Source organism: Phyllostomus discolor, chromosome 11 (genome assembly GCF_004126475.2).
Source record: "Phyllostomus discolor isolate MPI-MPIP mPhyDis1 chromosome 11, mPhyDis1.pri.v3, whole genome shotgun sequence".
NCBI classification, from domain to species: Eukaryota; Metazoa; Chordata; class Mammalia; order Chiroptera; family Phyllostomidae; genus Phyllostomus; species Phyllostomus discolor.
Window position 1 is genome coordinate 70,709,092 of NC_040913.2, and position 12,144 is coordinate 70,721,235.

General features: G+C 41.0%; 1 protein-coding gene across 2 annotated transcripts in view; it reads left to right on the forward strand.

The window, feature by feature from the left end:
• Nucleotides 1–12,144, forward strand: part of ZMAT4 (zinc finger matrin-type 4) — a 317,747-nt gene that overhangs the window by 32,651 nt on the left and 272,952 nt on the right. The gene's annotated exons all lie outside the window — the stretch shown is intronic.

The following is a 12,144-nucleotide window of genomic DNA, read 5'->3' on the forward strand; positions in this document are numbered from 1 at the left end:
TGATCCTGTTCAGAATTCATTCAGTAAAATTCTGTGTTGTGCACAATGCCACTCCTGTATTTAGAGAACTGACTTCCTAAATAGAAAAAGAATTTCAATGTGTTTCAATAAAAGTGTTCAGGATTTTATATTTTTAGGAACCCGGTATAATATTGGAATTTCATATCATCCAAATTAGCTTCAGTGTGCTTTCAATTTTTAATATGTTGTGACATATAGTTCAGTTTTTGAGAAATACAATTTCGTAGACTTTTCACAGCCATCTCTTAACATGCTAGAGGCTGTCTCCATGTTTGTTCAAATTCAGCTTGTACCATCACAATGCATCAAAAGTCCAGTCACTCTGACAGGGCACAGCCCCACTGTGGTCACAGAGACAAAGAATTTAGATGAAGGATCAGGACACTGTCACCAGTTTGTGGCTGCCATGAGTTGTGGCTGGTACCCAGGCTACACAGGACAAGCATGACACTTGACCTCTCTTGCCCTTGCCACTAAGATGCCTTAGCTCTTATCTTGGTCATCGAATCGAGCCTTCCCACCTACATGGGGAGGACTTGAGGTCTGCCAGCATGTCCACCACGCTAGGGCCACCTTGCCTGATACCCCACTAACCAGAGATTCGTTTTTCCCCCTATTTCTCCCAAACTTTCTTTGATGCAAACACTTGCAGGTATGTAAGGTTTTAGTAATGTATTCAGTCTGTGCATGTATAGAGTCAGTGTATAATAGTATACTCAGGGGAGAAGGGGAAACTCTCAATGGGAAAATGAATGTCAACATAGGCTGTTTTCTGATGACTTTCAGGATACTGGGGAGTGGAAAATGCCTTTGGAGGCTGAAGTGATCCAGATTTCCTGGGCCCGAAACACACAACTCTGGTTTATTTCATCTAAGCAAAAGTCAAATTCATCCATGTTCTGGGAAGGAATTCAGAAAGTCTTAAAATCAAAGCATTCAATTCAATGCTGTAGACAACTGTTGCTTGGGCACCTTTTATGTGCTGGACATTGGGCAAGGCACAAGAGATATGATGGTGAATAAAATATGGATAAAAATGCATCCCATTTTCTAGGACTTTATAATCTAATTGCTGAGCAAGTAATAATGTATGACAATTATTTTATATAGGTCAGTGCTGTGATAAAGTTGTGTGTGTGTGTGTGTAATCTTTGCATGAATACTGGACCAGTCACGAGTATTCACGATAGATAGCTTTACTTTGGGTTCTTACATAAATTAATGACCTTCACAAGGCCTCCCGTAATTGGTATCTCATAAAAGTATACTATTCTGATTAATTTTGGGGGAATTTAATCTATTCCCCATTTCAATGACCAGCACTATATGGATTTTCCTCAAATCTGTACCTGCTCTTGCTCCGATTTGCCTCACTCTGGTGTACTCAGTTATTCCCTAGGAATTTCTACTTGCAAACTCTATAGATACTTACACGTATCCAGGTGTAAACTGAAACCATTGTCTACATCCCTTCTCCCTGCCTCACCTTCCACCTCCTTTGGGTTGTTCTCTGCCACAGTGAATGGCAGCACTGTCCAAGCCAAATGCCAGGGCATGGTTCTTGGCTCCTCCTTTTTCTTCAGGTGCATCTTTCAAAGGATCCGCAATGCAAGCAGGCTCTACTTCCCACTGATTGTTTTGGTACCTCTATTTTCCCCCAAATTCGTTTCCATTTCTGGAGAGGCTCACCATAATTTTTCATGTGGTTTCATATATGCACTTCTAACCAGTTTTCCCACTTCCAGTCTTGGTTTTTTGTAAATATTTTCTACACTGTAGTAAGATGAATACAAATCTGATCACCTCACTTTTCTACTTAACATTCTTCAAAAGTCCACATTGTCCTTGCGATAGAGACCAAACTTCTCCATAAGGTTTACATGACACTATCTGGTTTGTTCACTGCCTTTTTCTCAGACTCATCTCATGGTGCTATTCTTGCCCCTCCCCCCACTATGACCACTGGGTCACCAGAATGGCTATCCACTCCCTGAATGCGTCGTCTGTTTTCAACTCTCCACCCTTGGCACAGCTCATTCTTTCTGCCTATAACAGGCTTCTGAGTCCTACTTCATCCAACACATATTTACAGAGCAGTTGGCATGGGCCAGGCCCTGGACTAAATGCTGGTACACAAAATAGACATGGGCCCTCCCCTGATACAGGGTTCTGAACTAGTTGAGGAGGCCAGTGTTAAGTGCAAATACATAAATACAAATGGTGATAAGTAAGGGAAGAAACACGGACTATAAGAGAGTGTGAGAAGGACCTAATTAAGACTGGGAGGAGTAGTTGGGGAGGGCTTCCTTGAGGCCATGAGGAGACCTCACGAGGAGGAGACCTGCTGCCCTTTGGGTCTTCCTTCTGCCTCCTCCTCCAGGAAGCTCTTCCTGGCCTTCCCAATTGCAGCTTTAATGGTGTCCGTGGGGCTCATATAGCACCACACATTGCCCAGTGAGATGTTTTTATCCTGTTATATTGCAGTCACCCCTCCCCTCTAGACTGCAGGCTCGATGAGAGCAGGGTCAGAGCCTGGCTTGTTGCATCTTCAGTTTTGAAGCAAGTAAGTAGTTGCTCAAGAGTATCTGTTGACCTTTTGGGGTAAAGCTGAAACTCTTCCCAGTAACATGAGAGACACTGTAGTAGTATGTGATCTGTGTTCTCTGTGAAAATTCTCCATGAGATGAAAAAATTGGGGGGTCATTGTCCTAACGTTCAAAGTGACCAACTCACATGTCCAAGGCTCTGTGTCACTGTCAGCCATGGCCCTTCATGGAGCTTCATGCGTGGTCCTGGAAACAAGCATTAAAAGATGTCACAATGAAAGGGAATAACACACCTTTTGAAAACACCTAAAACGACATTGGATATTGTAGGAAGTGAAAATATGTCTGTTCTAGTCAATAAATTAATCATTTCTGTAAATGTAGGGTGGGAGGGCAAAGTGTAACAATGGCTCTGGTGAGTACTGGCTTGTATCTGGGTCAATTTGGCTGCCACTCATTTGGCGAAGCCTCTGGCCCACCTCAGGCTGGTGCTAAAACCATGGCGATGCTTATTAATATTTTTTGGATTGAAAGATCTCTAGGAAAAAGCCTTTTGTGCCAGGGGTCATTATCAAACACTGTGTATAAGCAAACATTACCCATATGTTCAGATGCGGAAAGTGATGCTGACATGATCTGTGACTTGCTCCAGGCACAGATCCTAGAGCTGGGAGTAGTCCTTGATCCAAATAGTCACAAAGTCTTTATTCTTTTTGCTGTTTCACATAGAATTTTGTCACTTCTCTGTAAATAGAATTAGCAACCTCTTTCCTCAGACTAATCTAATCACATCTTTTTCTGTGATTTCAAGTTGATTGAGTAGTGCGGCTAAAAAGTAGATCTGGGAGATATGGAAGAATGAGTGTCCACGAAATGATTACATTAACATGTGAAGTGCTGTGATCCCTCCGACCCTCTTACTCTGCTTACCTCCTATGACATAACTTGGCTGTTCACGGTTATCTAGAGGCTTGGTTATATTGCAGGGTAACTTCTATTCCCTTCTATTGCTGCAGTTGTAATACCGCCATTGCCGTTGCTGCGTCTCTCCTGTGAACACCCATGTTTGCTTCGACACCTGTCAGGATGTGTACAGACTGGTAGCAGAGTTACTCCAGCTTATCTTGAGATTCTGCTCTTAATCAGAGTTGTTTGGCTTATGTTAAAAGCCCACTGAAGGCAATTACCGAGCCTAGACTTTTCCTTGTCTGTCAATAAACTCAGAATCCCTAAAGGTGGGGTAAAAGTAGGTTTACAGTTGTGAGTATGTGAAACAGAGTTTAGTCTTGTATTATTATTTATTGATTATTTTTTTAAAGATTTTATTTATTTATTTTTAGAGAGAGGGGAAGGGAAGGAGAAAGAGTGGGAAACATCAATGTGTGGTTGCCTCTTGAGCACCACGTACTAGGGACCTAGCTTGCAACCCAGGAATGAGTCCTGACTGGGAATCGAACCAGCAACCTTTTGGTTCACAGGCCCATGCTCAATCCACTAAGCTACACCAGCCAGGGCTATTTATGGATTATTAAATGTACTTTTGCCCCATTCTATATGTGTGTGTATGTTACTAGACTCTTCCACTGCCACTCTCATGGATTTTAGGAGGTTGAAGACTTAGGTTTCCATGCAGGTACTGCTTGTGGGAGATTAGGGAGTAGAGAGAAAAGGGAAGAAGTGTCACTTTTCTTTGGATTTGTGTCACTGGTTAAGTCTCTTGATTCACTGATGAGGGTGAGGGTGACCCTCCCTGTAAGGAGAGTAACCTTGCGATAGCTTTCCCTGCAGCTTCTAAAGCAGGAGACCTTGAAGGTTGGCATGTGGCTTCTTTGGTTATTTTGCATAAATCCAATTTTTTTGAAAAGCACAATCCTTCTGAAGTTTCTGAGATCAGGAATGGCAAGGCAGGCACCAGCAGCCCTGGTCCAGCTGGAGAGGAAACGGTATTTACCTAGAGTTTACTCTGTGGTCAAGAGCAATTACAGAGGTTTTCTTTGGACCTCAGGAGTCCCCCTTCCCTCCAAGGTAGGTGTGAGCAAAATGTATTTTAATGATATTAGGATGACAGGACATGATATGCTTCACCATTGATCATAAACACAGCTGTCCTGCAAGGCCACCTTTTGTCTTACAGAGCAGGTAACTGGTTGGATGGAACACATACACAATTAGTATGGACGGATTTCATGTGTTTAATCACATTGACAAAGAGGACAAGAATCAGGCAGATGAGCATGGTGAGTGAGAACAGAAAGGGAGGTATGAGGAGAAGGAGTTTCTAATGAGGGGAGTTTGCTGGTACCTTGAGAACTGAGGTGAACTATTTGTGGGTGGAGCAGATAATATGAGCTAAGGGGTATGGAAAACCCTTCTCATACCATTTGTGTGGCTGGCCTTTCACAGAACTTAAAATCTTCTAGTAAGTCATTCCTCTGGGTCAAAGCATTGGATGTAAGAGCCACAGAAATGAAGCCATCTTCTCAAGCAGCAGTAATATTGACCTGTTGTCATTCATAAAGGCTTCTATACACTTGCTTATTAAACCCGTCAATCTTAGGGTCCAGAGGGAAGAGGAAAAATAGCCACGTGATCTCAATGCCAAGGCAACATCCAGTGACTGAGGGTTTGTTCTGCCCCAGTTTTTGTTTTAAGGAGATTTCAGGGAGCTTATGATCTAAGAGAAGGCAAAAGAAAAAAAGCACAAATATTTCAAAGTATAAAGACTAAGTTTTAAACAAGGTGGAAATCAGAACTATTTCACCCCCTTACCAATTTCCTTATTTCATTAGTGGCAATTTTTTTTCCCCTATCTGTCCAGTTGAACTCTCGAGTCACCTTTGACTTTGCCTTACTCTAGGTTCCTCATGTGAAGGAAAATCATTGAAGTATATAGTAAAATGCATAGCTCTTACATGTAGAGTCCAATGAGTGTTGGCAGATGTTTACATTGTGTAACTCTCACCTAAATTAAAAATAGAACGTGACTATCACCACTGAACATTGTTCCTGCCCTTTTGCAGTCAATAACTCCACCTCCCTAGGGGCAACCATTGTTGATTTCTCTCACACAGAGTAGTTTTAGTGTTGCCTGTTCTTGAACTTCATATAAATTCAATCTTATATTATGTACTTTTTTATGTCTAGCTTCCTTTACTACACATATATATTTTTTGATATCGTTCCTTATTTTGGTAGTGCCTTTCTTTTTATTGTTGAGTTGCATTCCATTATATGAATATACTAAAAACTGCTTGTCCATTTTCCAGTTGATGAACATATGAGATATTTCCTGTATTTTTTACTTTTATGAGCAAAGTTATTATGCATATTGTTATACGGGTCTTTGGAGGGGTATATATTTTCATTTCCCTTTGGTAGATATATAGGAGTAAAAGAGTTGGGTCATGAAGTAGGCCTCTCTTTTATGTTAACAACAATTGCTGAACAGTTTTTCAAAGTTAATATGCCATTTTCACTCCTAGCAGCAATGCGTGAGGGTTTAGAAGACTCCTCCCGAAATTTGCTGTTGTCAGACTTTTAATTGTAATTAGTTTAGCTGATGTGTAGTGAAATCCCATTGTGGCTCCTTATGTATAATTAGCCATTAAATCCCAGTGAATCCCTTCTTGATATCGTCTCTTAGCAACATATCTTTATTTTTTTTATTTTTTTTGTTTTAAATAGTCATAGTCCAGCCTTGATCAACTCTCACTTGAACTAAGTGGTAATCTCTTCACTTTCTTCCCTTCCATCAGGCATCCATGCTGCTGATATTGCCCTGGTAGCTTCCTGGTCACCGCAGTCCTTTGCTGCTGACAATTTTTAACAACACCGATATCAGGAGTTTCCACATTTTTAGTTATGACTGCAGTGGAGAACTTTTCATTACAGCAGAGCTTGTCTGGTGGAAGGGAGGTCGGAACCTACTTATTCATCATTCCCATTGTTCTTCCTGACAGTTGAAGCCCCTGAGGTCCCTTGTGAATTCCTTGTGCCCATTGGAGTGAGTGTACATAGGAAGCTGCTAACTGACCAGATCCTCCCTGAGTTGGCACCTGTCCATACCTAGAGCACCAGCTCCCACATCTCCCTTACATTCCCTTGTAGCCATATTTTACTGCTTGTAGTCTTCTGAATGCAAAATATTGTTCAAGTTCTAAGGCCTCTGCTTATGCTGTTCCCTGTCTCTGGAAAGTGCTTTTCTGCTCATCTCCCAGTGTCTATGTGGGGAAATATGACAACCTTTGTGCCTAGATGCTCAATGATGAAGTCTTCAGGGTTGATACCTCCCTCCTTTGTGCTACCACTTTCCCTTGTATGCACCTGCTAGTCTGAATCACTTTGTTTCTGCAGTGCTTAGCTATGTGACATTCAATTTCCTATATGTTATGATCTCAACCTACTTCTCTTATGTTACCTGTGCTAATTTCCATGCTTTCACCTTGTGCTCTTGCCATGATGGTACACATAATATAATGTACAAACATTTCTCTCCATGCCCTTGCCTATAATGTTCTCCTTCACCTGGAGTATCTTTTTCCCTTTGTCTTTTCTTCCCAATTCTTTCCACCTTGTATTAGGTCTTCAATTCTAAGCCATCCCAGGACACCCACTCCAGCAGTTAACTCTTCTCTGAATTATACTTAATATTTCTATATTCCTTTGTCACCCAATATATCCATCCTAAAGGCCCACCATCTATTTAGAGAGTTGAGACAAATGCAAGTAAAGAGATAGGAACAATATGATTTAAACTTCATGGTGTCCCCTTCCCTGTCCCACACAACCAATGGGGACTAAACCTTACTGGGGATCATGCACTATTCGGAGCGTGGGGGTCTTATGGGAGGGGTAACTAGGTGGCACTACTCTTTAGAAGGCGGTGGTGAGCATAATGATAGCATCAAAATGCTGGAGGCTAGAGCTATCCATGTAAGTGGTGGGTAGACATTAAAAGATACATTTTACTATCATCAATATTTGTCACTAGTCAATTCTGTTTGGGAGAATTCTGCAGTTTCCCTGTCAGTTGGTTCTCATCCCAGTTTTGGCTCTGTGGTGGGATTTGGTGGTTCTCCACCCCTCCTGAGCCTATGGATTCACTGGAAAAGAAGTAGTTTTTATCTCTGCTGAAGGTGTTTCTGGTCCTCTGTTTGGAATCATCCAACTCTAGTCACTGAGATCCTGAGGAATTTTAAGTCATTTGGCACAAGGGTCATTAAAGCAGCCAACAGACAAGCCCATGACCATGGGGATGGACTCTGCTGGGCTCCATTAAGATTCAGTACATCCTGACTCTGCAGGGTGAAACACCACAGCTTGTCAGAAAAATGATGCAGGCTCATGCCGTGTCTGATCTGGGCAAACCATTTATGAAGAGCCTAAGTTAAGTGGGCTGGTGGCCAAGTTTTGAAGTCTAGTGTCATTTGAAATGAACACAAACAGCAGGGACTGAAGGAAAACCATAAATAACACTGTGTTCAAATTAGCTGTGGGAGTTTCCGCTATTGTTGGTATACAGTATTCAGCTGGCATAAACTCTTCTCAGAAATGCCCTACCTGTCCTTGAACGTTGGTCACCCATTCAATCAACTATTTTTTTCCCAATAATTAGCCCTCTTGGAGTATATCACATTATTTCCTTTTCTTCCTTCTTTATGTCACCCAAATGTAGAAATTGGCCACTCCTGGTACCCGACCAGGGGCTTTTGCCTTTCTCTTCTGTACTGTTCTAACGTCCAGAAACCATCTTACACATCTTGCTGACATCCTCCCTCTCTGCCTGTGCTGGCTCCAGCCCCACCTGGAGACTTTGAGCTGAGGCCTGGGTCTCCAGAATCCACATTAGGTTGATGGCTGGGAATGAGGTGGGAGGAGAAATCCGGAAGCTTGGGCTGACTCTTCCAAGGGCTGACTTCCGGGATCCCTGCCTATCTAATCTGACTCGGGCAGGTCCACGGTCCTCATTGCCTCAGCACTTTGAATTCCTATTGCAATCTCCAGTTTGTCATCATCACTGACATTACCTTATACTCCTCAGAATTCTTTTATTTATCTGTTGTTTACATAACTATATTTTGAACTCCCATGAAAGGGACATTGTCTTTCTTTTGTGCCATCTTGACTTCAGTAGCCCCAGAAATTTAGAAGTAGGCCTACATACAGTTGGTGCTCAATAAATGTTTGCATTTGAGGGTATTATACTGGCAAATCATTTAGAACAGTGGTCACAAAATGTGGTCCAATGACCATTAGGGTTTCCTAAGATCCCTGCAGAAAGTCTATGAGGTTAAAGTTATCATCATAATAATATTAAGGTGTCATTTGCCTTTTCCATTGGGTTGAAACTTGGACAGTGAGGAAAAAGCAAAGATGATTAACATTGCTGGTGCCTTAGCTCAAATTGGAGCAATGGCACCAAACTGTAGTAGAAGTCAGTGCAACTGCCACACATTTGTAGTAATAAAAACAAAACCTAAAACTGCCAGTTCCACTTCAGTCCTAGGTGAAGTTTTAGAAATTTTTCTTTCTTTTTTTATTGTTGTTCAATTATAGTTGTTCCTGTTTGCCCCCATTACTCTTCTCCATCCTACCCACCCCCACCTCTCACATTCAATCCTCCCTGCACCCTGCCTGCCCTGCGTCACTCCCCCCCCACCCCGCTCCCTCCCCCTCCCCACTGCGTTATCTTTGTCCATGGGTCCTTTATACACATTCCTTGACTTGACCCTTCCCCTTCTTTCTCCCATTATCCCCCTCCTCCCTCCCCTCTGGTCTCTTTCAGTTTGTTCTTTATTTCCATGTCTCTGGTTCTATTTTGCTGGCTTGTTTGCTTTATTGATTAGGTTCCACTCACAGGTGAAATCATATGGTATTTGTCTTCTACCACCTGGCTTATTTCACTTAGCATAATGCTCTCCAGTTCCATACATTGCTGTCATGAAGGGTAGGAGTTCCTTCTTTCTTTCTGTTGCATAGAATTCCATTGTGTAAATGTACCATAGTTTTTTGATTCACTCATGTACTGATGGGCACTTAGGTTGCTTCCAGCACTTGGCTATTATAAATTGCGCTGCTATGAACATTGGGGTGCATAGGATCTTTTGAACTGGTATTTCAGGATTCTTAGGGTATAATCCTAGCAGTGGAATTGCCGGGTCAAAAGGCAGTTCCATTTTTAGTTTTTTGAGGAAATTCCATACTGTTTTCCATTATGGCTGCACCAGTTGGCAATCCCACCAACAGTGCACTAGGGTTCCCTTTTCTCCACAGCCTCGCCAGCACATGTTTTTGATTTGTTTATGATGGCCATTCTGGCTGGTGTGAAGTGCTATCTCATTATGGTTTTAATTTGTGTCTCCCTTACGTGTTCATTAAATGTCAGTCTTTGTGTACACTTTAAAAAATATCCTGTGTGATAAAGTAGGAATGATGCATAAAAGACTTCTGTTTTATACTAGTAATACAAAGATTGTCTTCAGGCAAAGTTGAGCTGTGAACTGACCTGGAGTCTTTTACTTGGAAAAAAATGGGTTGTAGACAAACTGTGGCCATTCAGATTTAAATATTTGGGAAACATTAAAAGAAATTGAATGAAAAGAGCCTGACATTTCAGGAACTACAACTCATTGTATATTTTGCCAGTGATGAAATTCAAGCACTCAAGAGAAAATTAAATTTTAGAAAATTTATATCTGTTACAATGAACTTGACAACTTCCCAAACCTTAAAGACTTTTCTGAAGAGATGGTTGATATAACTAATGCGGGTTTTTTTTTTTTTTTGATCTTGTATAATGGAATGTGTCAACATTTGGAAAATTTACATAACTCAGTGAACTGTTTTCCAAATGATCAATATATGTTGTTATAAAATCGATTGGTAGAAGATGCATCCAAAATGCAAGATAAACCAACAGAGTTTAATGTAACAGAGTACAAAGTGTTCACTGATACAGTTTCACATTTCACATTGTAGCTATCACTTAAGGAGCTACCCCTTGTCAAATTTTGGTGCAATATCAAAGAAAAAAGGATCCATAATTACATGATAGGGCTAGTAAATCTTTCCTTTTCCAATTACATGTCTGTGTGAACTGTATGGTCTTCATACACTTGAACTAAAATAGCACGTGACAACAGTTTGAATGCAGATACTAGAATCTAGCTCTCCCCACTAAGCCAGGCATAAAAGGGATTTGCAAAGATGTCAACAAATGCTATTCTTCACACAAATTTTTTAAATACAATTTTTAAAAATAAATCCTTTATTTGGAAATAATTTTACATTAATAGAAAAGTTACATAGTACAGAGAGTTTCTGTATAACGTTCTCTCCATTATCCCTAATGTCAACATGTTATGTTGCTATGGTATATTTGTCAAAGCTAAGAAATTATTATCGGTACATAATGATTAACTAAACTGTAGACTTTATCTGGATTTGACAATTTTTCTCATTAATGTCCTTTTTCTGTTCCAGGATCATATCTAGAATATCACATTGCATTTGGAATATAGTTAGTTTATGTAAATATATTATGTATGTGACATAATGGTTTATTATTGTTATTTTAAAATGTGTTGTTAAATAAATATTTAAAAAATGTCTTAGTTTTGAATTTTATCACAGTAAATACTAATAGATAGGACTCACGTAAACAAAAGCCTTTTTGGATTCTCAAAACTTTTTAAGTATATAAAGGGGTCCTGAGACAAAAAAGTTTAACTGCTGACCTGGAATATTTTGTAAGAGGAGAATGTGTGTGCAAACTGCTAGCCTGTTAGGATAGTCATAATGTTGAGGGTTTGCATAATGTCTCTAGAGAGTTTCTTTCCTCCCCTTCCCCCAATGGTCTATAAATATACATGAGTGTGCAAAACTACATTCAGTGAGAGAGAACCTGGATACTGGAGACAGCACTAGATCAAGCCACTTAATTTAGTCAGCTCATAAATGTTAATTGAGTGCAAACTATGTATCCAGTGGCATTCCAGGCCCTGGGGATACAACTATTCTTAAGGTAGAGTGCCTCTCTATCTAAAGAGCTTAAGTTTTTTTGTGGGGAGGAGGAGTTAGACAATAAACATAAAAATTACATCACTGTATATACTGGTATGCAGTCTAAAGCAGAGAAAATGGGGTGATGTGGTAGATAGCAATATCGACAGGGGAGGGGTAGGGAGTGCATAGGTGGGGGCTTGGTCATATTTGGAAGAAGGTAGCCAGGTGAAAATCTGGTGGATAAACATTCCAAGTATAAGCTTAGTGCCTTTGAGTGGACAGAGGGAAGGCCAGCACAGCTGGAGGGTGGTGAGTGAGGAGGAGAGAGTAGGGGAAGATATGGCTGAAGAGGCAGGTAGGGTCCAGCTCAGATAGGGTCATGGGCCTGGTACGGAGTTTGGATTCTATTCTCATTGCCTGAGAAGCTTTGCTAAGCTTTAAACAGGGGTGTGACAGTGTCTGGAGGGCTGGTGAATTCATTCTAGCCACCATAAGGAGTGGTCCTAACATGTCAAGATGGAGGCTGGAGGAACAGGTACCTTGCAGAAGTCCATGTGAGAGATGATGGCAACTC